The sequence below is a fragment of the Micromys minutus genome, assembly GCF_963924665.1.
Source record: "Micromys minutus genome assembly, chromosome: 32".
NCBI classification, from domain to species: domain Eukaryota; kingdom Metazoa; phylum Chordata; class Mammalia; order Rodentia; family Muridae; genus Micromys; species Micromys minutus.
The window spans coordinates 22,896,841-22,921,163 of record NC_137967.1 but is presented as its reverse complement, the minus strand read 5'-3'; the positions used below and the strand labels follow the sequence as shown (position 1 = coordinate 22,921,163).

The 24,323-nt window shown below is 38.5% G+C and overlaps 1 pseudogene across 1 annotated transcript; it reads right to left on the bottom strand.

Moving 5' to 3' along the window:
• Window positions 1-4,683: 4,683 nt before the first annotated feature.
• Window positions 4,684-6,210, bottom strand: LOC308413667 (lethal(3)malignant brain tumor-like protein 3; annotated as a pseudogene). Its single transcript has 2 exons — window positions 5,986-6,210; window positions 4,684-5,910 (listed from the first exon to the last, which is right to left on the bottom strand). The product of its transcript is annotated as a lethal(3)malignant brain tumor-like protein 3 (transcript).
• Between the last annotated feature and the right edge of the window lie 18,113 nt (window positions 6,211-24,323).

Below are 24,323 nucleotides of genomic sequence, written 5' to 3'. Positions count from 1 at the left end.
GTTCTATAATAAAATAAAAAGTAAACAGGTTATGTTATCTTGTAGCTACTGTGTTTTTTTATGATAACAAATCTGGGTAAAAATATAAATAAATAAATGAGAGTAAAACCACAGGCTGAAAAACCCAAGTTGTTAGGTGAAGAACTTTAAACCCAAGTTGTGTGTGAAATAACATTCCAAATTGATAAACCCCAGGACTGATCCTGGTAGACCTGTTGGCCTCTGCCATCAGCAGAAAGGCACTGAAGATGCTCAATGTCTTCACTGCTGATCCTAGAATTTCTCGTGCTTGTACCTGTGATCTCTGCTCACTGAAATGGGAAATTAGAGAGGCATAGGTTTGGGAAAAAAGCAGAAAACACAGGCAAGGACATAGGTCATTTAATAAGAGCTCAGAGGCCAGTTGTTCATGTTACTGGGCCTTGAACAAGGGAGACTCTGATGCCTGAATCCAATGGAAATAGTGGCTACTGCTATGATAGGTGAGCCTGAGTGGATAGAGTTCAGCCATATGAAACCAAGTTACCTAAATGGTATCTACACTCATCTGGAAAGGACATGGTGATGTGTCCAATACATTCTTTATCGGACAAACTTTGTCTGTCCTCCCAGGGATTGCTGTTTCTTCTGCTTTTACTGCTGCTGCCATTTTACCCTGTGATTATCAAACCAGACATAAAGGGAGAGAAGTATAATATGGGTAAGTAAAATGTTAAGAAAACCTCAGTGATTTCAGGTCTCAAGATAATATAAGACTGATGATAAGAGCCAATTTTGGGACAGCTCTGTGTGTGTTCTGTTTATCCATCCAATTATGTATGTAAACAAGCACAAAGAATTCTATATGCACTAATAACATTATAATTATATAAATGCATGCAATTATACATGCATGCATGAAAGCAACAGACCTGCATCATCTAACCACTTTTTAACACTGATACATACCATCATGCATGATGCCACACATGTGATCCATGAATATGTGTGCAGTCATTCATTATCCTCCTATAATGTACAGTCATGCTCATACTAATACACAATATTTACATGATGAATTCTATTCACATTTCATACATACCTATGCAATCTATATAAGGTATGTTAACATATTTCTTCACAAGAGTTTGAACATTCAAATATGCATATATCATACTAATATGTGATATATACCATCATAATCTATGCATAGGAAATTTTTCTTGGAGGCACCAGGCTCTGAGTTCAACACCCCACACTGCATAAAAATCTCTTTCTCTCCCTCTCTCTCTTTTTATCTCTCTCTCTCTCTCTCTCTCTCTCTCTCTCTCTCTCTCTCTCTCTCTCTCCCTCTCTCTCTCTCTCTCTCTCTTTCTCTCTCGGTCTCTCTCCCTCTCACTCAGAAACACACACACACAGAAACACACAAACACACAAACACACTTCTCTTACTTATTAATTATCTCAGTCACCCAATAATTATTCATCATCAAACATTTACTATTTAAAGAATATCAAGAGCCATATTGGGACAAGCTAATGACTAGCAGGATACCATCCTGAGATTCCCTGCTCATATTATTATAATATCTGTGTAAGGTTCACTCTTATTAAGCAACAATGTAGAGGAATTGATTTTATGGATGATACCTGCTATGATATTATTTCCTCTTATTATTAAACATATATAACAATCACTAAGTAATATCACACCAACTTGGAGTAGATCTCTGCAGATCTACCAAGATGTACTGTATTGTAGTGATGCTCTATAGACATATCAATGACTTCTTAAGTCTTAATGATGGTCCAGTAATAATTGCTAAAATTATATTAGTCATTATTGAGCTTTTTTATAGTGGGTCTACTTTAGGTTCTTTTCAGAGAGTCAAAAATACAATGAGATTTGCCAGTCTCCTAATTGTCACCAGTTAATTGTTCTTAGATGGTAAACAGACTTTCTCCTACTCAGAGCTCATTCCAAGAGGTTGTGAAACCAAAGGTCATAAAAAGGGAACTAATGATTTATTGTGGGTGCCAGGACAGAGGATATAATATTTACTGGGTTTATCTGTACAAAACTTCACTAATAGTTCAGTTATTGTTTTAAAATTTCAGTAAAGCTGTGATGCTAAGGTAAGGGATGTTTAGCCAGATATTTACTCCAAAGGATTTGCCTGTAAAAATTGTGTGGTATGAACTTGTATTTAAATTAATTATTTGAATTTTTTTGACCCTGTGATGAACTTTGTACCATGTGATTATGTATTCTGAGAGATGTATAAGTACTAAGGACAGAGAGATAAAAGGTAAAAAGGAGGAAAATTTTCCCCTTAGAATATTTTTTCCCTTTCCACATTTAGAATAATGTTTCTCTTTCCTGCTTAGGATCTCTTTGCTTTTTCCTTAAATAGCCCTCATAGAAACCATTTTACATCTAAGTGATGAATATTATAATCACTTTTATAATATGTCTCTTTTTGTTTTTATGTCTTTTGGCTAGAAGGCTGAATGTTAGAGCCCAGCATTTTCATATGATAGAGAGCAAAGACCACATTGCTTAAGTCCCAGCTGTTAGGCTACAGGTGTCAATCATCTTGGCCAGCAGTGTTTTACCCTCAGAAACTGCAAGAAAACTTTTTGGACTTTTCAGAAGTCATCATCACCTATTAGTACACCTAGAAAGCTAGAAATTCCTGACATCCTCAGACTTTATAACTATAATCATATTTCTACTGTGTGTACTTCAAAACTACCCTGTCCAGGTTTGAAGGCTCCCAGCAAAAGAAGACATCAGAAAAGTCAGTATTCTATTTTCGTGAAGAATGTTAGTGTTGGTATAAGTGGATAAATCATATAGTTGGGGTTGAGGCTTGATATATAGTCTTAACTGGCCTCCAGCACAAGACAAACCTTCTGCCTCAGACTCCAAAATACAGGTGTGAGCCATTATATTTAGTATGTTATTATAAAACTGGTGGTTCCTCGAAGAATCTGTCAAGTAAATTCATTTGCCATCAAGTTTTAAATTTAAATCAAAGTAATTCATGTGGAAGCCCATGGTTTATAAGATGATTTGATTGATTGACTGGTTACTAAGTATCTGTGAAGATTGAGAAATTTCTCTGAAACCTGGCCCTCAATTACTCAGAACGGAACCAGGCCAGCGATTGCTGGTTGTGTTTAGTCTCTAGACCCCCATATTATAAAGGGATGGCCATTTCTGCCAAGTACTCCAATTCCACTTACCTTCCAACTGAGTGTTTCAACCTCTCTAGTCCCAAGCTTTCTCTCCCAGAGGTGACTGGACAAGGACTATGTTTAAGTGGATTCTGTGTTCCTCTCGAGTGTTTGTGCAAACAGACCATCCCAGTATATCTTGGTATCTATTATTTAGCCTCTCCAAAGGCACCTATTATGTAAGCAATAGCGAACTGACCCCCTGTGTTTCAGCCCATGTCCTGAATTCCACTTAAGACTACTGTGTCGTAGGCCACCTCTGGCCAAGAATCACCTATCACTCCTCTGAAACTGTTCTTGACTTCTTTGAAGAGCACCAAAGGTATAAAAGTGAGCCTATTAGCATGACCATTGCTCTCATGCTAGGAATAGGAGGTTTTGCAGCCTGAATAGGGACAAGAGCCGCTGCACAAATGCAGACTAGCCATCTTAAACCACTACAAGCTGCCATGACTGAGAACCTAAAAGCAAGAGAAAAATCCATTACTTTACTAGAAAAGATCTTAACATCACTATCTAAAGTGGTCTTACAAAATAGGAGAGAACCAGACCTGCTCTTCTTAAATAAAGAAGGATTATGTGCAGCCCTTCAAAAAGAGTGTTGTTTTTATGCAGACCACACTGGTGTTATAAGGGAGACAATGGAAGAGCTCAGACAAAGATTGGCCCAGAGAAATAGAAACGTTGAGACACAACAGGGATGGTTTGAAAGTTGATTCAATAAACCCCCATTGTTCACTATTCTTTATACCGTCATGGGTTCCCTGATTATTCTTTTCCTGTTACTGATCTTCATCCCTTGCATTTTAAATTGCCTAGTTCATTTCATAAAGGAACGGATATCTGTAATCCAGACCCTGGTCCTCACCCATCAATATCAGGCACTAAAACAAACAGAGGTTGAAACTAGAAAATAAGTAAAAGGTTTTACTTATGATAAAAGAAAAGGGAGGAAATGAAAGACCCCCAGCAGCCATACAGAAAAACTTGGCTGCTGTAATCCAGCCATTACAGAAGGCTAAGTGAGATAATCAGGTGGGGCCTCAATATTCTGCCAAAGAGGATATCTGAAGTTAGCCTGATGGACCAAAAAGGGTAACTTAAAAAGCACAAGAAGTATCTGGGACTATCCAGAGTTCTGGCCCAGGGCTATATCTGATTTCTCAGACACCCATTATGACGAACACCAATGTCCTCACTCTAAACCCTAGCATGATTGAATTAACCAATCAAGACCCTTTAACCATGCATCTGTTTCTGTAAGCATGCTTTCTGCTTCCCAGCCCCTATAAATGAAATGCTCTTCTTGAGTGCCAGGCATGTCCAGTTCTCCCAGAAAGACTGGTGTGTCCACAGTTCCTGTGTTAAATAAACTGCCTCTTGCTGTTGCTTCTCTGATCTCTGTTGTCCGGGACTCTCATAGAGACCCTACACTGGAGGGGCTCTTTTTTAATAGCATCAGCTTCAGCCACCAAAGGGAACTTTTATCCTGTGATCATCCGTTTCTCGACAGTTGCTACTCTGATGAACAGTGGATTTCATTTGTCCAGGACTTCAAGCTTCATCTTTTTCTGAAATCCACGTGGAGTTTCACTTTGAAAGCTCTTGCAGGAGCAGGAAAAGAATTGGTTTCTTCTGAATATTTGTCCCAGGAAAATTGGTTCAGGTGTGAATAGCCTAGTAAAGTAATCAGTGTTCTTCTGTATTCTGTACAGCAACCGACTGGTTAAATGTGTGGACAGTTTGATTTACACCAATAATCATAGCCCTCATCCCAGTTGTCAAAGTGTACCAGGAACCGATTGTCCACCATTGCTGGTACTTTAGCAATTCAGATGATAGAAGGGCTCTTTTTGTCTGTACCTCAAGTTTCATTCCAACTCGAAAGCCTGATGGAATCTCTGTTATGTTCTGATTTTTAAGTAATGGCTTGTGTGCAGCCTGAGCTTTCATGTCTTGAGGTAGGACTGCCAATTAAATTCTTCTTCATTGTACCCTTTCAAAGGGCAGCTTATGGCCAGTCTTCTCACACCAGCAACTGGGTGAATGTCCAGAGCATCTGCATTTACCCAGAAGACATAGCAATGAGAATATTTGTCAAAGTGAAGCTTTATCCTAATCCACAAACCTCAGCCACAGTGAAGACACAGTACATAGCCTGGTGCTCAGGGTTCATGCCTTCCAGCTTAATGCCAACTTTGAATCCATTTTTGTTGTAGGGGAAGAACTGGTACTCTTTGAACAGCTTAGTACGCACAGTCACCGCTCTCTCTTCCTCCAGGTAGAATGTCCAGCACCAGGCTTTCTTCCGCATAGGAGGTATACCCTGCTTTAAGACAGCTGAGTTCCCACGACTTTTCCTCATGGTTCTCTGAGAACCCCTCAGGATCCTTCCATATTGTTTGTTCTCCATTTTGTCATCTCTCTCTTCTTAACCTCCCTGGAGTCAGGCTTCAGAGATAATTTTGTTTTTTTCTTCCAACTACACTTAGGATCCTCCTCGTCATTGACGTCTCATCCATCTCATTCTTTCTTCTGATCTTCGTCTTTGGCATGGTGAGACCAGTTCAGGCTGCAGTAGTTTCCTCCAGAAAAACACTCCTCTCCACTGCCTTATTGACAGCACTTGTTACAAAACTGAAGCCAGTCTTCTTTGGACTGCTTCTTCAGCCTTAAGGGCACCCCAATCTTCTATAAAAAGACGGTGGGGCATCAAGGGGGAGATGTCAAGAAGGCAGGTGGAAATGTGGGCGTGTAGCTCGGGAGAGAGGGCAGGGCATACTGAGCAGTTGGGATCATCCACGTGGTAGTGGCCATTGCTTTCTTCACACATTCCATCTTGCCTTTGTCCATAATCCCTTCTAATGCTCCGAACTCGTTTACCTAAAAATGTAAATCAAGTCTTTGTAGAGTGCCAACAGCATCCTTTCAGTCTATAACACTGAACACATCAACCTCTGTATCACTTGTAGTAGATGCCCACTCAGTCATGATATACTTTGCAACCTCCAAATTCTCTCTTTCTCTTTCTCTCTCTCTCTCTCTCTCTCTCTCTCTCTCTCTCTCTCTCTCTCTCTCTCTCTCTCTCTCTCTGTCTCCATCTCACAAGTAGTCCTGTCAAATGGTCCAGGGATGTGGGCACAGTGCCAGCCAGTAAATTCTGTCTTTGTTTACTTTCTCAAAAATGGGTGTTTTGGAAAAGTCTCAGAGCCCCTTAAAAACATTATTTTACAACACCATTCTAGTTCACAATGAAATTTAATTAAAATGTCCTAAATGAAGCTATGGTGTTTTTTTTTTCTTTCTTTCTTTCTTTCTTTCTTTCTTTCTTTCTTTCTTTCTATTCTTTCTTTTCTTTTCTTTCTTTCTTTTTTCTTTCCTTCTTTGTCTCTCTATTTTCCTTCTTTCCTTTTTTCATTTTTTCCTTTATTCCTTAATTCCTTCTTTCCATTCTTCTTTCTCTCATTTTTTACCTTTATTTTAATTTTTTAATAAGGTGGGTGCAGTGCAACCTAATTGATGATATACAAGAGAGTAGTGAGGGCTTCCTATGCTCCTTGCCATTATTATGAGTGTCTAGGATGGACATTGTGAGGGAGATGTTCAGTGTTGGAGGCCTAGCTGGGATTGGTCTACTCAGCAACTGTTTGCTTCTCTCTTGATCTCAGTGACCTTGTTGGGTGTGTGTTTTAGGTTTCTTACTCCTTTCTTTCACCATTGAGGAGATAAGAGGAGTGGCAGCCTCATGGGAAGAACAACGGTGTACAACAACCAAATCCTTCACATAGAGTAGAACACCAAATACTGAGCATGCATTGAGAGGCCCATGGCTCCAGTTGTTTATGCAGCAGGAAGCAGCAATGTCTGTCATCAATGTGAGAGGAGGCATTTTTGTCAAGGGAGGGCATAGTATCCCAATTTTGGGGAATGCCAAAGGCACTGAGGTGGAGGGGGTGAGTGGGAATTACTGAACCATCTTGAAGACAAGCACAGGGAAATGTGGGATGGGAACTGGATGGCCAAAGGGAATAATATTTCAAATGTAAATACTGAGAGAATCTAATAAAAAATAAAAAAATAAAACATTATATTCAGTATTGAATTGCGAGTAAGCTAACTAAAACTTTTTAAAATCTGGAAGGAGTTGGAAATGGAATGCAGGATCACAATTAATTGTATACTTATTTAAAAGAAAATGAAAATTATAGTAACAGTTAGATACTTTAAGTCTTTAAAGGGGGATACATAAATAATATGGTTTTTAGGCTCTGGGGAATCCTGAAAACAACTCTGATGTCCAGTGATCACAAAATGAGATTCACTTTTCTTATATTGTGGAATACAATGAATTTGATCCCGAGCTTTAGAATTTTTATGGAGCACTCCAATATCCAGCTCTGTTTAGTGAAGAAATTTAGTGGTTTATAAAATTTTAGCCAGATATACTGGTGCACAACTTCAGTCCTTGTACTCTTTACACTTTAAGGCCTTGTACACTTTGCCTTGTCTACACAGCTTCTTTTAGGTTGGCTTGGACAACAGTGGGAAAAATATATCAAAATTCAAAGAAAACTAACCAGACAAACAGACAAACAAACAAAGAATATACAGAGTGAAACAGATGTAAATATCAACAGCCACAGAGTAAACAAAGTCGGGGACACTTTTGGTTGAGTTGAGAGAAGGACCAAAGATCCTGAAATAATTGGGTAACTCCCGGGAAGAGCAACAGTATTCATAATTCTGAACCACTGGGAGCACTCTGAGTCTGATCATCCAACCAAAGAATATACAGTGGTTGGAATGAGACACATATGTAGCAGACAGGCATTCCTGTCTTCATGGGTTCCATGTATGGTTAGTGGGAAAGGATACACCTAAATTGGCAGAGAGTTGATGTGCCAGGTTTGGAGATAACTGGGAAGGGGCAGCATCTAAGAGGGTTTTGTGAGGGAAGATGGAGTTTGGGGTCCTTTGAAAGAGGGTCGTGGAAGAAGAAATGCATTTGCGATGTGAATTAATTAATTTAAATGTGTTTGTGTGTTCAGGTGTTCAGAGACCATAATATGCAAGGGGAGATCAGAAGTCCATTTACAGGACCAGTTTCTCTGCTTTTACATGTCTGCCTTGAGGGCTAAATCTCATATATTTAGGTTCAGTGGCTAGAGCGTTTTTAAGAGTTATTTTATTAGCTCCGATATCTTTTTTATTTTGCTTTGTTTATCAGTCAGTATGGTTGAGTAGCCTTGGCTGTCCTAGAACTCTAGTAGTAGACCAGGTTTTCCTTGAACTCATAGATATCTGAATGCATCTGTCTCCCTAATTCTGGGATTTAAATGTGTACCATCAACACTCTTTTTCTGACAGACATTCTCTCCTCACCCACTCTCTCTCCTTTCTCTCTCTCACTCTCTCTTTCCCCACCCCTCTGTGTGTGTGCTTGAGTACACACATTTGAATGTAGATGCACTCAATGAGCAGAGACTGAAAATCTTCCTGCAACTACAGTTACAGTCAGATATGAGCTGCCTGATATGCATGCACATTTACTAACAAGAATACCAGAATTTAAATCAGATTCCTCTGTATTAGCATTTAGAGAAAATGAATCTGTCTGAAACTTTGTTTATCATCTACCCCAAATGCACCTCAGTCCCCCACAACACCCCAAAATAAGTCTTTTCTAAATAACAAAAGATAAACAGTGCAAGTTCCAACTTTCAGAGGAGAAACATGTAAGGTGGGCTAGAACTGTGAAGGGCATGCTTTAAGGCCATGTTTTGATAGGGAAGAATCTACACTAGGAAATAATCTAGTCTACAATAGTCTATTTATTTCCTCTTATGTAGAGGCACCAGCTTTGTTCATTCTGGGTGGGGGTGGGGTGAATAGTTGGGAATTGTGGGATCATGTACCTCAGGCTTTACTGATTCCCAACAAAGCTGATGAATCCCTTCACATAGTTGGTTTAAACATAGTGTATTTGTGGGTGAATGATTGTTTACATAGAATTGAGCATTGCCCTTCGAGCCTTAATCCTTCAATGCTCATGGTCCCATGAGAGTAAAGCAGGGGGTGTTTGAGTAATGGATGCCTGGGCTATTCTGTAGAAAAGTTCACATCAGCTTCAATAGCCAGGAACTCCATGCTTAGCCCTTTTGATTTAGAGGCCATGTCCATATCACTAATCATGTCTGTGGAAATTCTGTGTGTCGGTGTATATAGAATAACACCCACCACCCAAATTCATTGATCTGTAATGTATCGACTCAGCTATGGAACCACCTTTTCTAGTCTTTATCAGGCCTGTGGGTGGACAGATTACACATTGGATATATTACTCAGGGTGTCTTACTGGCTGGTTAATTCTAAATATGCAGATGCTGCAATTGAAAAAGACCTAATATGAGCCAGAGTCCCAGCAAAAATGAGCAGATGCAGCCTATGACCCTATCAGAATTCTGGCTGCTGCTTCAGTCATGTTCTCAACTCAAGTATGTTCCAAGTCCCCAACATCTGTGCATACACTGCACTGCCCTGTATCCTGACACCATATCACTCTTCTTACCCTCTGATACTTCCAGATACTTTCTATGTTAGCAGGACTTGAATGCAGTAAAAAGAGTTAGCATTGCAGACTAAGAGTCATGAGCCTAGAACATCTGAATTTCAGAAATTGGTCAGGGCCTGTTATGTCCTACAGATCAACATGTCCTTAGGTTATCTCTTTCTTTCACTATATAATATATTCTACCCTGCCTCTGATATAGAAAACAAAGATATTAGGGGCTATGAGAATTTACAAAACACCATTTTTTGAGAAAGTAAACAAAAACAGATTTTACTTGGTGAAAGCCACAGGTTTCATAGAAAAGTCCAAAATCGAGCCATCAGCAGCCTTAACACCTCAAGTTTTTGAAAATGTATACTCAAGCTTCTGAAAATTTAAAAGCAAAGTTTACAGGACAGTTCAGGCTATGCTGTCTAAGCTGAGTTTAGACAAAACAAAAATGCCTGCTTTAGAGAAAAAGACCCTCTATCCCTCTCAGTGATAAATTCAGAAATAAACCACCAGGTGTCAACATTATCCTTCTTGACCACCCAGTTCCTACCCACTTGAGCACTTTCCAAGGCACCCGTTTCCCAAGGCCAACTGCAGGGCTAGATGAGAAAATGACTCACTGAGCCAAAACAGCCCCTTGTCCAGGGCTAGGCAATGTCTGAACTTTGTTCTAAAATACATCAATGAGAGCAAGCTATCAACCCTTTAGCTTAAATCTGCCAGGTGTAAAGAATCAAAGAAATGTGCTTTTTTAGTAAGACTTGACTTTCCCTGGGAGGATGAGCAACCCTATACATATGAAATTAGAAGTAAACCTCTTGTAATTACAGTGTTCTATTATCTTGTTGTGTTCTGTGAGTCCCATTCCTGAGATAAGACTCCTTTGTATCATACAACACTGGATCTAGGCAATGGAATAGCACCTGACCATTGATGGTTTGAGAAGCCAGTTTCCAATGCCAAGAGTACAATGGCTAGACAAGAAAACAAATGCAGCTGGACCTCTGTGAGTTTGAAGCCAATGCTATTTACAAAGTCAGTACCAGATTTCAAGGGTTGTTAAACAGAAACCGTGTCTCAAAAATACACCACCACCAAAAGCACTAACTGCATCACAACAATCAGCTCCAAAGAAACAAGAGAAAAAAAAGAAAGAAATCAAAAGAAAAAAATTGGAGAGAAAAAGTGAAGGAATGGAGGACCATCTCTATGTATGCAAAACATCTGTGAACTCTACATTCAAACCAGTCTCCATGCCCTTGTGAGGCTGGAGACACCAAGTCACCAGCCTTAAGCTCTTCCAGAGACCTAGGTTTTGGTGCTCATCCATTAGCATATAAAATCACATACCTCACCACCCAAGGAAAATGCAGATCTCCTAACTCTTCTTGATATTTGAGATAGCCAGAAATATTCTTCTTACTTACAGTCCTTCACCTCAAAGCAGGATCCAATATAAGGAGGGTCAGCAACATAGGTGTTTGTAAACTCTCACTAAGGCTTGAGTAATAAACAGTAGGAGGCCAGGTGGAGTGATTCACCTCTGTTCTTCCAGTATTCTGGAGTGGGAAACAGAACAGTCTACTATTCCAGGCAAACTTGAGTTAAGTGAGACCCTAGGTGATCCTGGAACTTCCTATTTTACATAATGAATTCCAGAACTGCCAAGACAATACAGTGAGATGCTATCTTAATGTGATAATTAAAAAAAATTAAACCCTTTCTAAAACCACAACCTATGGATAGGAAATTCATCTCAGTGGATCACTGTGATGGTGTATAAGTCTGATATAATGAGTTCTATAACCAGGATGGACAAAGGTGGAAGATAAAACCCACTACCAAAACCCTCTGACTTCCATACATGTGCTTCCTTACAAGTATGAACAGATTTATGTAATTCTCAATTTTCTTTCTTTTTTTTTTACATTTTATGTGATTGAGTATTGTGATTGAAAATGAACTTATGTGGCCACATCATCAGTTCCCCCAGAACTAGATTCAGAGATAGATATGATCTGCAACAGAGGTGCTGGCAATTGTATACAATCCCTCTGGACAAGCAGTGAATGGTTTAACTGGCAGAGGCACCACTTTGACTCACAAACTGATTTTAAAGGCATTATGACATAGCCCAATATAGCCACCAACTCATTCACAGCTGATCTAAATTTGTTCTGCTTCCAGTAAGACATCCTGATCTAACAAGATTGTAGTAGGTGATAAGTGGAATAAGTATTCTAAAGAACCCGCTATGTGGAGGTAAACTAAATAACTAAATATCCATAAGGAGGCAAGAGGCAGAGCAGGGAAGAAAAGGAGGCTGTGTGTGAGTGTCAAGCAGAGTGTTAGCAATCAGGCATCTCCACAGGATTGCCCCAGGGACCTAGTGAGAGTAAGATAAGTCATCACTACCAGCCAAGATGTGACATATTTTCACTGTTGTCAGGAGTACATTATCTTCCTCGTGCTCTTGCTCTCGTTCCTTTCATAAGAAAGCAGAGCCCCTCCTCTTCATCACTCTCCATCTTAAAAAAGAAACACCTGTATATTGCCGCTCTCAAAAAAGCTTTCATGTGAAGTCTGCCACATGGTGTGACTTTGTGGTCGACATCAATTAAGTGATAACATAAAGTACACAAGAGGAAACAGCGTTCCCAAAATGATCACCAAATTCTCCATGTTCAAAATGTCCAGTCTACATAAATTAAATTGAATATATATTATTAAAGTTTCTGAAAACTTATGAGCGAAATAGACTTAGCAACATCAAATGGTATTTTTCAACACTAAAAATAATCAGCCTTACAAATATACATACAAGAATCAGTATAAATAAGAACAGTCTATATTTAAAAATATTTGTGTGTTGTGTAATTTTGTGTGTGTAATGTCACTAATGAAATAGCTATGAGTTTTGATGAAAGCAGAGAGGCATAAATGGCTGGGTTTAAAGGATTTAATGAAAAAAAGATATAGGATAAACGATATGATTATATTACCGTCAAAAATAAGGGAAAAATTACATTAATAAGGCTATCCATAGTACAGTGATGAAACACTGGTACCAAGTACATAATACAAAGGGTTCAGTCTTCAGCCACATAAAATAAATCAATAAAAATCATATCCAAAATTGATCATAATAAAAGGAAAGTATTACAAATGAATAGAGAGGGTTGAATGTAAGTCAAAAATGAAGAGGCCTATTCAGAGGAAAAGACCAAGAAAATGAAAGGGATACAGAGGAAAAGATTGTAGAGACATATGAAAACATGATGATGATGCTTAAAGATTGATATTGTTTAGTTATATTATATTAAAGCATGCTCTTACTCAGACAACAGCTAAAAAGCATGCATGGGTTCAACCAAGCTCATCTTCCCCACATGTGTAGCAGTTATGAAGCTTTATGTGAGTTCCCAAACACCTGAACTGGGGGCTCTTTGTTCCTCCATTTTTGCTTGCCTGTCGGTATAACTGAGGTGACTTGACCAATTAAGTCAAGATGTCCTGGTTCTTCAGTGACTTGATGTTCTGGAACTGGTTTTTATGAGGGTGGCGGGAGCTCTCCCTTCTAGTAGTTGGTGTGGGTATGGGAGGAGAGCAGTTTTAGGACAGTGGCGATCAGGATGTAAAGAGAACACATATGATCATAGAGCAAATGAAACAGGTCCTGCCTATGTAGTTCTCAGTGATCTGAATATATCTATGTAGAGCAGTCTGGCATAGAACATAAAGATCCATGTTTTCTTCCTGAATATTGGGATTAAATAACTTGAGACCACATGTTGTCTGGTAGCCACCTCCTTGAGAACTGGCTCTCATAGTTTTCAATAGTGTTGTCACACACCTCTATTCCCAGCTTGGGAAAGGCAGATGTAGGAGTTCAAGGCCAACTGGTCTACTGGGGTTCAAAGAGGAACCGTTTCTCACAAACCTTTAAAAATCACTATGCCAGCTGCCAAGGCAGAAAAGCACTTACTATTTATCCTTACCTGTGAAGCCTTTTGAACCCACAAATGATCAGATCTTATTAAGAACTGCTTCTTTCCATTGTGGAGACTAGCTCAAGACAAAGGATGCAAAAGAGAAGATAGCATTAATAAAGGAAGCAACAGAAAAGGTGGGCTAATCCTTTAGCCCCAGCACCCAAGACATATTTTTGTGTTTTAGGCAAACTTGGTTTGTATTTTTTCTTCCACATTATTCAAAGTCATATAGTGACATGTTCTTCTATGCCTCCTCAAACAAACAATGAACAAAAACCAAACAAGAAAATAAGGAAGAAGATAAGGGAAGGTGGATGATAAAGGATGTTTTAAGGAATGGAAGCTCCAAGACTCTATACTAAGTTTTTTGAGTTTAGGAAGTAAGTATCTCAATAGATCCACAAGTCAATGACCAGAGCAGATTCACTAGGTCTTCTAAATTTAAAAGTTATATAAACTAAGACTGTTCAGACATTCTCATCCTTGCTAATTGGACTAGGTTCAAATCACCTGATCAACCAGGAAAGCACTCTATAGCCAGTCACAAACTGCCTTAGATACCCTTTCTGCTTCAATGAGCAGTCATTCTTTCTGCCACAGGCTTTGGTTGCATATATAATTTTTGAGTTTTGAGTGATTCTACTGCTTGTAAGTAACTTCTCACAAATATTCTTACGTTTTACACCAATAGAACTTAGTGTCCATCAAGTTGTTCATTGGTAATACTTGAATCTAGGTGATCTATTCCTACCTGGGTTGAGAAGACTTTTGTTTAGGACTACCCAGAAATATTGTAACAGAATTCAGTCACAGCAATATAATCTGAGGGTAAAATAATGACTCACAAATCTGAGGAATTACAAACAGCCATCTCATTGAATTCATTGCCTAAGAAAAAGAAAAAGAATTGATGCCTGATATTGTAAGCCTACCAAGTTACTCACTGCTGGTCAGTTCATTAAATTTCAGAGAACGTACAGCTGCCTGTCTTAAACCATTACATTCCCAAATGGATTCTATTCCTTCTACCCACAAAATGAAGCTGTCACTTCTCAAATGTTTTCATCAAAGGGTGAACAATAGAAAATACCACAATAATGTCAAGGCAGGACAAGTGATTATTTGGCATCCAGCCAAAATATAATATAACTTCAACACAATTTCTTTACCTAAGGCTCAATAAAAACTGTAAATACAAATCAAAGCACAAGCAACAGATAGTCAAAAAGGAGAAAATGACTAGTTCAATCTGTACGTAATTATTATATAAAAAAGAATGGAATTTAAGTGGACACATCTTTATTTAAAATATTTGCCAAAGTAAAACATACAATAAACAACTTAAACAGGGAAAAAGGATTCTCAGAAATAACTTCCAATAAGCAAGGTTATGCAAAGTTCTGACAAAATAGATTTCGTATATACAGTGATTCTTGTTTGATGTAACATCTAGACGCTTTGAATGTGGTACTATTATTGGTATACATATATTTGGTTCTATGTGCATCTTGAAAGCTTCAGTTTTGAGGGATTTTGAGTTGCTGGTGGCCTTATGAGATTGTAGGAACCTTAAGCTCTGGCTATAGCTGAGTCTTTTCTCGGCAGTTTATTCTCTAGTGTCTTTAACTGCTACATATGGAATTGAGTACATCGATTTTTTTGAAGAAAAGGAGGCATTTGTTGTAGTCTGTGTATGGCAGACAGAATCACACCCAGAATTTTCCACAGGCCTTAATGAATCTAGGGAAGAAATGGGAAGATGCTAGAGTATCTGGGTTGAAGAATGGAGTCAGTACCTGCCAGGTTAGGACACAGGATCACTGCTGGCCCCATCATTAATGGATACATGACCTCCTGTGCTAACGCAGTCAGCTTGGTCTCCTTCAAGTTGATTTTCAGGTTGCTTTAGACATTCTTCAGGATTCTCTTTGATCTTTTTTAATCTGGCCCTCTCATTCTTAAACCATAACTGGAGAAATAAACAAGTAATAGAGATATTAGTGAAACAGAACTCCACACACTGGTCTTGGTCCTGGATGTGAATCTGCTGTGTGGAAAGTGAAATTCTTTATTTCTCTATATTTGGACTTCAATTGATATAATACAATGACTTGAAAATTCTACAAGAGGAAGAACATAATATGGGCAGGAAAAAAACTTATGCAGTGAATGGGAATTTCTGACTTTCAAGATCATAGGATTCAAAGAAAATCCCAATCTTTAGACAAAGGGAAGCTTAATGAAGCACCAGTATGGCTCTAGTTTGTTCAGGGGTATCTGAGAATACCAAGAGCATGCACAGTTTTACCATAAGACATTGCTAGGAAACTCAGAACCAAGTCAATTCATCTAGGAACCTATTACTCGGCACCTAACAATAAAAAACAAATTGGTCACAAGTGATGGGTGCTGGTCCATGAGGCTATCAGGGAAGTGACTATAGTGACTTAGATAGGAAAAGGACAAGTGAGGGGACAGACCCGAATCTGATTTTCCGTCACAGAAATGCTTTCTGCCAGCTCCTCACGCTGCTTCAATGAAGGATACTTGGACATATTAAAGAAGAAATCTTTCAGCTTGCTTGTTTGTTCATGAATAAACCTGGTACGCTTTCTCCGCTCTCTGGTAGAAGCTACTGGCCGAACTTGTGGCCTGGGATGGACCTGAGGTGCCACGTGTGGAGTAAAGTCATAGTGCTGCCCCTGAAAGCCTGGGATCATTGGGGACATTGGTGGCATTTGTATACATTCATGAAATTGAGTTTGTGGCATTGGAAGGTAATCATGCATCAGGGCCCCTTGTGGCATTTGAAGACAGTCAGTTGATAGAGAACTCTGGGGTATTTGGTGCCAAGGAAACACCAGAGTTTCTTGAGGCTCTGGGAGATATGTTGACAACTCAGGTTCAGAGATCCAATATGTAGATAGAGGTGTTGGGGGAACATTCTGCATTGGAAAACCTAGGAGTAGAAATAAAATGGTCAAAGAGATCCAACAGACCTCATTAGCTCACCTTCCTGCTTTCCAATCAATTAAACACCAACCACTATGCAGAAGATTCAGGGATATCTTCACAGGAGGCAGGATTACAAATACAGAATCTCAGTCTAAGACCTGGCAACTTGTCTGGTATTGCTTCTATCTGCCTGTTATTTCTACTATTCACCTTGTGTTTAGAATGGCCATTTAAAAAAAAAAATACTGATAGCATGAAACCAGACAGTTGTGAGGCTGAGGTATTTTTTTCTAGGTTGCTTATATGTAATTTTTATGACTTTTAAGTAATGTTAATTACATGTTAAATGAACTTTCAAGACAATTACACAAATATCGAGGAAAAAGCAGGACAGTAAACAAATTCCAGTGATCTAGATTTTTAAGGGTTTAAAAGATGAACAAGGTATCTGGGCCAACTTTCCTCTCTAGTACCAAAAAACATATTCTTGCCTGAGGCATACTTCTTTATTCTAGCCTCCCCAAAAGTGGATCATCTGAGCTTTCTTTACTGTCCTGGCCTATTCTCTGATTACTATGTGAAGCCTAGTTTTTTGTTCTGCCAGTTAGCCCCCTCAAAGTAATATTGATTTTATTATATTTTATAAGCATGATTGTGCTTATCTTAGTGAATTTTGATAAGATTGTCTTCCTTACCTGTCATGGAATATGAATTCTGAAAATCAACATGCTACACTCTTAGGTTGTTAAGGCTTTCTGCAGAATATTACCTGTCCTTGGCTACAAGACTGTTAAATCAATATCTACTTTGTTGTCATTTTATCTTCATATAATGTATTTTGTCCACTAATATGCTGATATTGTTAAAAGCAAGTTTTATCAAAATGGACAGGTATAAATATAAGCCCAGGATCAAGCTACATATGACATTCGGTAAGCATGACAAAGATGGAAATATTGATTTGAAATCATGATTAATTTCATCAGCAATATCTATAACATAAAAGCTTAGCAGTGCAGCATCCTTTAAATTCATAATTTTTGTATACAAAATAACCCCACAAACAACACCTGTGTCATTACAGAAACCTCAGCCCAGAAAGACTGTGGCTGGGAAGGACCTCAATATGGAACTGTCATACAGCTGCTTCAAGCAGGCTCATTCTCTCTCAACTTTTCCCCAAATAATACATAATCTTCCCCATACCAACTACACTATTCATACAGCTTCCCCAGGACAACTCACCAGGAATATCAGTAGGTTGTTGCATTCTGTCAGACTGCAGGCTGGTGTTTGTGGATTTTGATCCCAGGACTTGGACTTAAATATCTTTGGATTATTGTTCCCTCCCTCCCCACCCATTCTGAAACCTCCTTCCTTAATCTCTTCCTTGTAACACTCTGCTTTCTCTGTAGAGAGGTCAATTACAACTCCTCAGCCACACCTTCTTAAGGTGTGACCTTGAGGTGATTCTATAGATTCAGATAGTCTGCAATCTCCCAGAGACCAGATGGAATTTGCCTCCTTCTCCAGAGCAGAGATTTAAGGTGTGAGTGTCCACACCCATCAGTTTATCTTTACTGTTTTAGCAACTTCTAAATGCTGATTTTGGCTGGAAACTGTAAACTGATACCATCTTGGCTCAGCCTCCAAATATTTCATCCATGTTCCCCATCTCAGTATATGCACTGGCATTCAACCTTCTTAATGCTCCCTTTCTTCAGTTTCTAATTCTTGTACCCCTCTGCACAAAAAACAGTTCTTCTAATTTGGAGAGAAGCCTTGTCTACAGAGTGAGTTCCAAAACAGCCAGGTACACGTGGAGAGACCATACATTGAAATAACAACAACAAATTAATTTAAAATGAATTCCTTGTACTATTTCATTTTTGTGAGTGGATACCATTCTCTATCTTTACATTAATGTAATTTGTTGGTTTGTTTTTATTTTACTTATTGCTTTTGCATACCTCCCAGTGCTCCCCTTCTAGTCATTCCTTTCACATTCTTTTCCCCAACCCCTCAGTTCTATTCTGAGCAAATACTGTGCTCTGAATATCTCATCCGCCTAGCACAGGAAGCCTTTGTATGGCTAGGCAAATACTCTCTCATTGTGTCCACACAAAGCACACTAGTTAGAAGAATGATAGTGAACAGTGGCAACAGGTCCCGGATGGAGTTTTCCTTCTGAGTTGGGGGATTCAGATAGATATGGTTCCATAGGAGGAAGTTCCAGAGAGGAGAATATGTGCTGTATCTCTCAGCAGGATCACTGTGGAGAACAATAGTGATCTGCTCACTGGAATGGGAACAGGGTGATGCATAGGTTGAGGAAAGGGCAGAAAACACAGGGAATTGGATATCTCATGGAATAAGAGACTGAAGGAAGTGGACTCAGAGGTCAGTAGTCCAGCTTACTTAGCCTCTAACAAAAGAGACTCTGATGCCTGATTCCAATGGATAGTCTGGCTACTGCTATGGTAGGTGTCCCTGATTAGATAGACTTTAGCTCTTGGAATCTGAGTTTCATAATTGGTATCTAGACTCATCCAGAAATGTCATGGGAATGTGTCTAAAACATATTCCATAGAAATAACTTTATTTCTTACCCCCAGGGTCTGTAGTTTCTGCAACTTTTACTGCTTCTAGCATTTAACACTGTAATTTTTGAACCATACTTAAAGGAAGTGTCCGATAATAGAGAAAAGACAAATGTTAAAGGATTTCACTTTTATCAGGTAGTAGGAAAATATAAGACTGATTGTAAGAAGCACATAATGCTACTCTCCATCCAACGATGGGACAGCTCTCTTTGTGTGATGTGTTTACCAATTACACATGTAAACATGCATACATCAACTTATATTCACTAATAACGTGTATACAAAAATGCATATAATTATACATTCATGTGTAAATTACCTGACAAGCATCATGTAACAAATTATTAACAAATGCATGAGTACCAGAACTTTTTAACCTGAAAACTATATATGCAGTCAAACATTATACAAAAACATACCTCGATGCATGCACACACAAATCTGATGACATATATGTTTGCAATGGTGCATTATCCTAATATAATATCAAGCATATACATATTAATATAGTATATTCACATAATACATTCTACTTAAAATTCATACAGAGCTATGCAATACACGTATAGTTTGTTAACCCATTTATGTACATGAATTTGCACATCCAACTTGCATAAATAATACTAATATATAACACATGCAATCATATTCTATGTATAGAGCACTGTTCTGGGATGCATAAGGCTCTTACTTCAACTCCACACACTTCAGCTCTCTCTCTCTCTCTGTTTCCCTCTCCCATACACACACACATTTTTCTTACCTACTACTCTTCTTAGTCACCAAATAATCATGGTTCCTCAGCATTTACTATTTAAAGCATGTCAGGAGTCAGAATGGACAAGCTAATATCTAGCAGGTGATTGTCCTGAGTTGGCCTGCCTGGTATAATTATAATATCTATGGCAGGTTCACCCTTATTAAGCAACACTGTAAGAGAAGTCATTATAGGAAGGAATTCAGCTATAATATGTTTTTTTCTGTATCATCAAACATATATAATAATCTCTAAGTAATAGCACACTACTTGGAACAGATCACTGCAGATCTAGGAAAGTGTACTTACTGTCTCTTGTGAGGCTACAAAGACATATAAATGACTTTTTAAATCTTAACAATGGTCCTATAAGAATTGCTAAAGACATATCAGTGATTATTAGTCACTTCTATAATGGGACTGTGTTACATATTTTTATGATAGACATAACTACAATAACAACTCTGCCAATCTCCCGTGTGTTGTCAGTTAATTGTTCTTAGATAGTGACCAGACATTCTTTTACTCAGAGCATATTTCAAGAGGTTGTAAAACCAAAGGTTTTATAAAGGGAACTAAGGAGTTATTATTAGTGCTGGGATAGAGAATAAAATATTGAATTTGTTAATCTATACAAAACTTAACTAATAGCCTAGTTTGGCTTTAAACGTTCAGTGAACCAGTGGAGCTCAGACAGGTGATGGATGTTTAGCTGGAAAATTACTCCTAATGGAAATGCATGTGAATATTTTTGTTGTAAATTTCTATTTCAGTTTTTGATTTGATTTTTGTGTGAATTTGGTAACATGTGATCATGTATTCTGAAAGATATAAAAGTACTGAGGGCAAAGTGATGAGAGGTAGATAGGAGAAACTAATTTTTTGCATAGTAATTTTTGTTTGTTTGTTTTCTCCACATGGAACAATTATTCCCTCTCCGTGTTTATTATCTTTTTGCTTATCCTTAGATATCTTTCATAGGAAATTTTTACAACTTAGTAATAAATATTATAATCACTTTTTAAGTGGCCCCTTTTTTTTTCTCAGCCTTCTGACTAGCAGGCTGAAAGATAGAGCCTAGCACTTCATGCTGAGCTAGAACAAAGGCCACATTACTATGTAATCACCTGCTATTAGGCTACATCAGGTTTCAATCACCCAAGCAGCAGCATTTTACCCCCAGAAACCGCAAGAAATGTTTTGGACATTTTAGAACTCATATTCCCCTTTCAGTACAGCTAAAGTGTTAGAGAGTTCTGAGACACTCAGACTTTAAAGCCATTATCCAAGATCTACTATGTGTAATTCTTGACTACCCAGTCCTGGTTGGGGTCTTCCAGCAAAAGGGGACATCAGAGGAGTTATTGAAAAATGTTATCGTTGGTATAAATGGGTAAGACATATAGTTGTGCTGGAGGCATCATATGTAGTTTAGATTGATCTAAAGCTCAAGACAAACCTTCTGCCTTAGCATCCAAAATTTTATGATACAGGCATGAGCCATTATGTATAGTGTGTTATTCCAGAACTGGTTGTTTCTGGAAGAAGCTGTCAAATAAATTCACTGGCACATCAGTATAAATTTATACTGAAGTGATCTATTTGGGTCTCCTTGGGTTATAAGATGGTTTGATTGTTGCCAGGTTGACTCAATAAGCATGAGGATTCCACAAGTCCTCTGAAACTAGGCTTAATAGCAAAGTCCTGTTGTAAGGCTGCTTTTCAGAAGGCAAAAAAGCCTGACTGGGTTTTAAGGCTGCTATGAGTGAGTAACTTGGGAAACCTTCTCACAATGCCAATGCTCAAATAGATATTTCTTCCCTGTGCACATATGGGCAGTGTTAATATGACCTAGTGCATTTTAAATAGGAGGGAAGGAGGGGGCTGAGGAGAAAATCAAATGAAATGAAAGAAATTGTGAGAGAAATAGTGGCAATCTCAGAAAAATTAAAAGTAGTGCTTTCTATGTGCATGCTGTGAGTCCTGATAATATTGTGCCTGCTCTGCTGGTGGCCCTGGGCACAGACGGAGGCCAGACAGGTATGATCCCAGACTGCACTGTTGCCTCTGCACACTGAGAGTTCCTGGAAGTTTCTCCCCAGATAATTAGTGGGTAGAGAGTGTGGGCTCAGCAGTGGGCTCAGTATCCAGAGCTCTCCTGAGTCCCTTCTAGGTGTTCAGTTTTCTGCAGGCAGGCCAGAAGTTCTAATGGCAGTGTGTCATCTCTGTGTGTGTCTCTCTAGTCACAGCTCGAGGCCAGAACAGTGTGTGTAACAACTTTCCCAATCACTCTCTTTCATATATTTTGATACAAGTGTTCTCTCTTGGCCCCAGGGATTCACTTGTGCTGCTATCCTGGTTGCATAGTGAGACCCTGTTATCTGCCTGTTTTTACTTCTCTCATTCAGTGCTAGGGTTTCCAGATTTGAGAACTTATTGGATTTACTATAAGTCAGTGGTAGCTTACCAGCTGAGAATGCTTAGGCTTTATGTATTAAATATCAAAATAACTTAAATACCCACCTCGAGAACTTTTTTGAAAATACTATTTAAACATATAAATCTTTCAAAAATGAGAATTCAAAAACATCACCTTAGAGCAACCATTTCCTAATGTGTTCTGTTTATAATGATGTAAGCATGGGGTTGCAGGGGACTCAGGAAACAATGCACTTATATTTTAGAGAGGAACTGTGTTGAGTTCTCAGTCCTCTGGCTGGGCAGCTCATTCCCACATTTTTAAATGATAGCTCCAGGGAATCTAACATCTCTTATGGCTTTTTTTAACTTTAAAAAATAATTAATTCAGTATTTTTAAAAATATAATAAGGGAAATATGTGAAAATTATAGTATTATTTTGATTTTGTGTGACTTTATTCCATACTCTGGACTTCTAATTTTCTTCCATTATCAGGGGTCTAGGAATCAAGCTAGAAATGTTGTACAGAGAGAGAGAAAGTGGCTAAATCAAGCATGTTCCTTGGGGAATTTCCACTCTACACAAAGCTTACAGAGATGGTGTCTATTTTATGGGCCTCTGTAGAGTAATGCATTGTGCTGGTTAGGCCTTCTTAGGAGGAAATTCCCTAGTGCTCAATCATTGTTCAATTTTTTATCTAGGAAATGAGAGCTGGTGGGAAGAAACTGACAATACTAATTTACCCAGTAAAGAAATAATCAATTTCCCAAGAGGTATAGCTTCCTCTCCAACAGTACATTTACCAAAGACCCATATTTTCTGAAGCTCAACAGTTAAGGAACAAAACCAGTAACACTAACCAAAAGAACACAAGGAAGGCACCTGAAACTATCAACCTCAGCCTAGAGGTGTTTGCACAAGAGTTACATTTCTGATCAGGAAAATGGGACTAAGAAAGAAGATGAAAGATGCCAGCAGCAGCAGAAGCAGCTCCCACAGGGCACAGGGCTCTTAGCTCACAGCCTTAAAGGAAACTCTGTTGGGATTTAGCCTGATTTCGCTAAGAAATAAAAAAGCTAGAAATGACTCCCCAGCCTTTCTACGTGTAAGCCTCCTAAGGAAGAAAACTGAGGCAGAAAAAAGACTAGCACTTCCTTTCCTAGAGCCAGGTATGATCAAATTCTATGATGAGGCAGCACTAGGTCTGTGACACAATCACTTCTCCTCATTCCTGTTCAGTGCATTTTTGAAATCTGTGTGATTTGGATAGTGTTCTAAGAACCCTATGGTTTTTCCTAAGGTTCATTGAAACTTTCTGAATATATTATTTCCCCCAGCTTCCTGTGGACATCTGATGCTTTCACCAAGTCTGTCAAGATCAATTCTTGAATTGGACTCTTGGGTCAAAGATCACAGTACAAGACTGTGAATTTCAAGAGTCAGTAGTTAAGTAACTGGGCACTATTAGAGGCAAGGCATGTTTCTAGAGAAGGCTTTAGTCTACAGATCTAGCTGGTTCAGCATTTGATTTTCTCAAGTGTGGATGTTACTCCACTCACAACTTGGGATATATAGTTCTTTATGTAACAACTTAATTTTTCTATGGCTGTGATTTTATCCTCATTTAGAATTTTTTCTCCAGAGAAGATATTATGAAGCAACATTATATTACCATGCTATACACCCAGTTTATTTATCATTTCAAATACGGGGCATTTTTCTTTTTTTCTTTTTAATTTTATTGTTATTTTTAAAATAGGGGTTTTTCAAGTAGCCTCGGCTGACAGTAATCTTGATCTGTAGACAAGTGTGTTT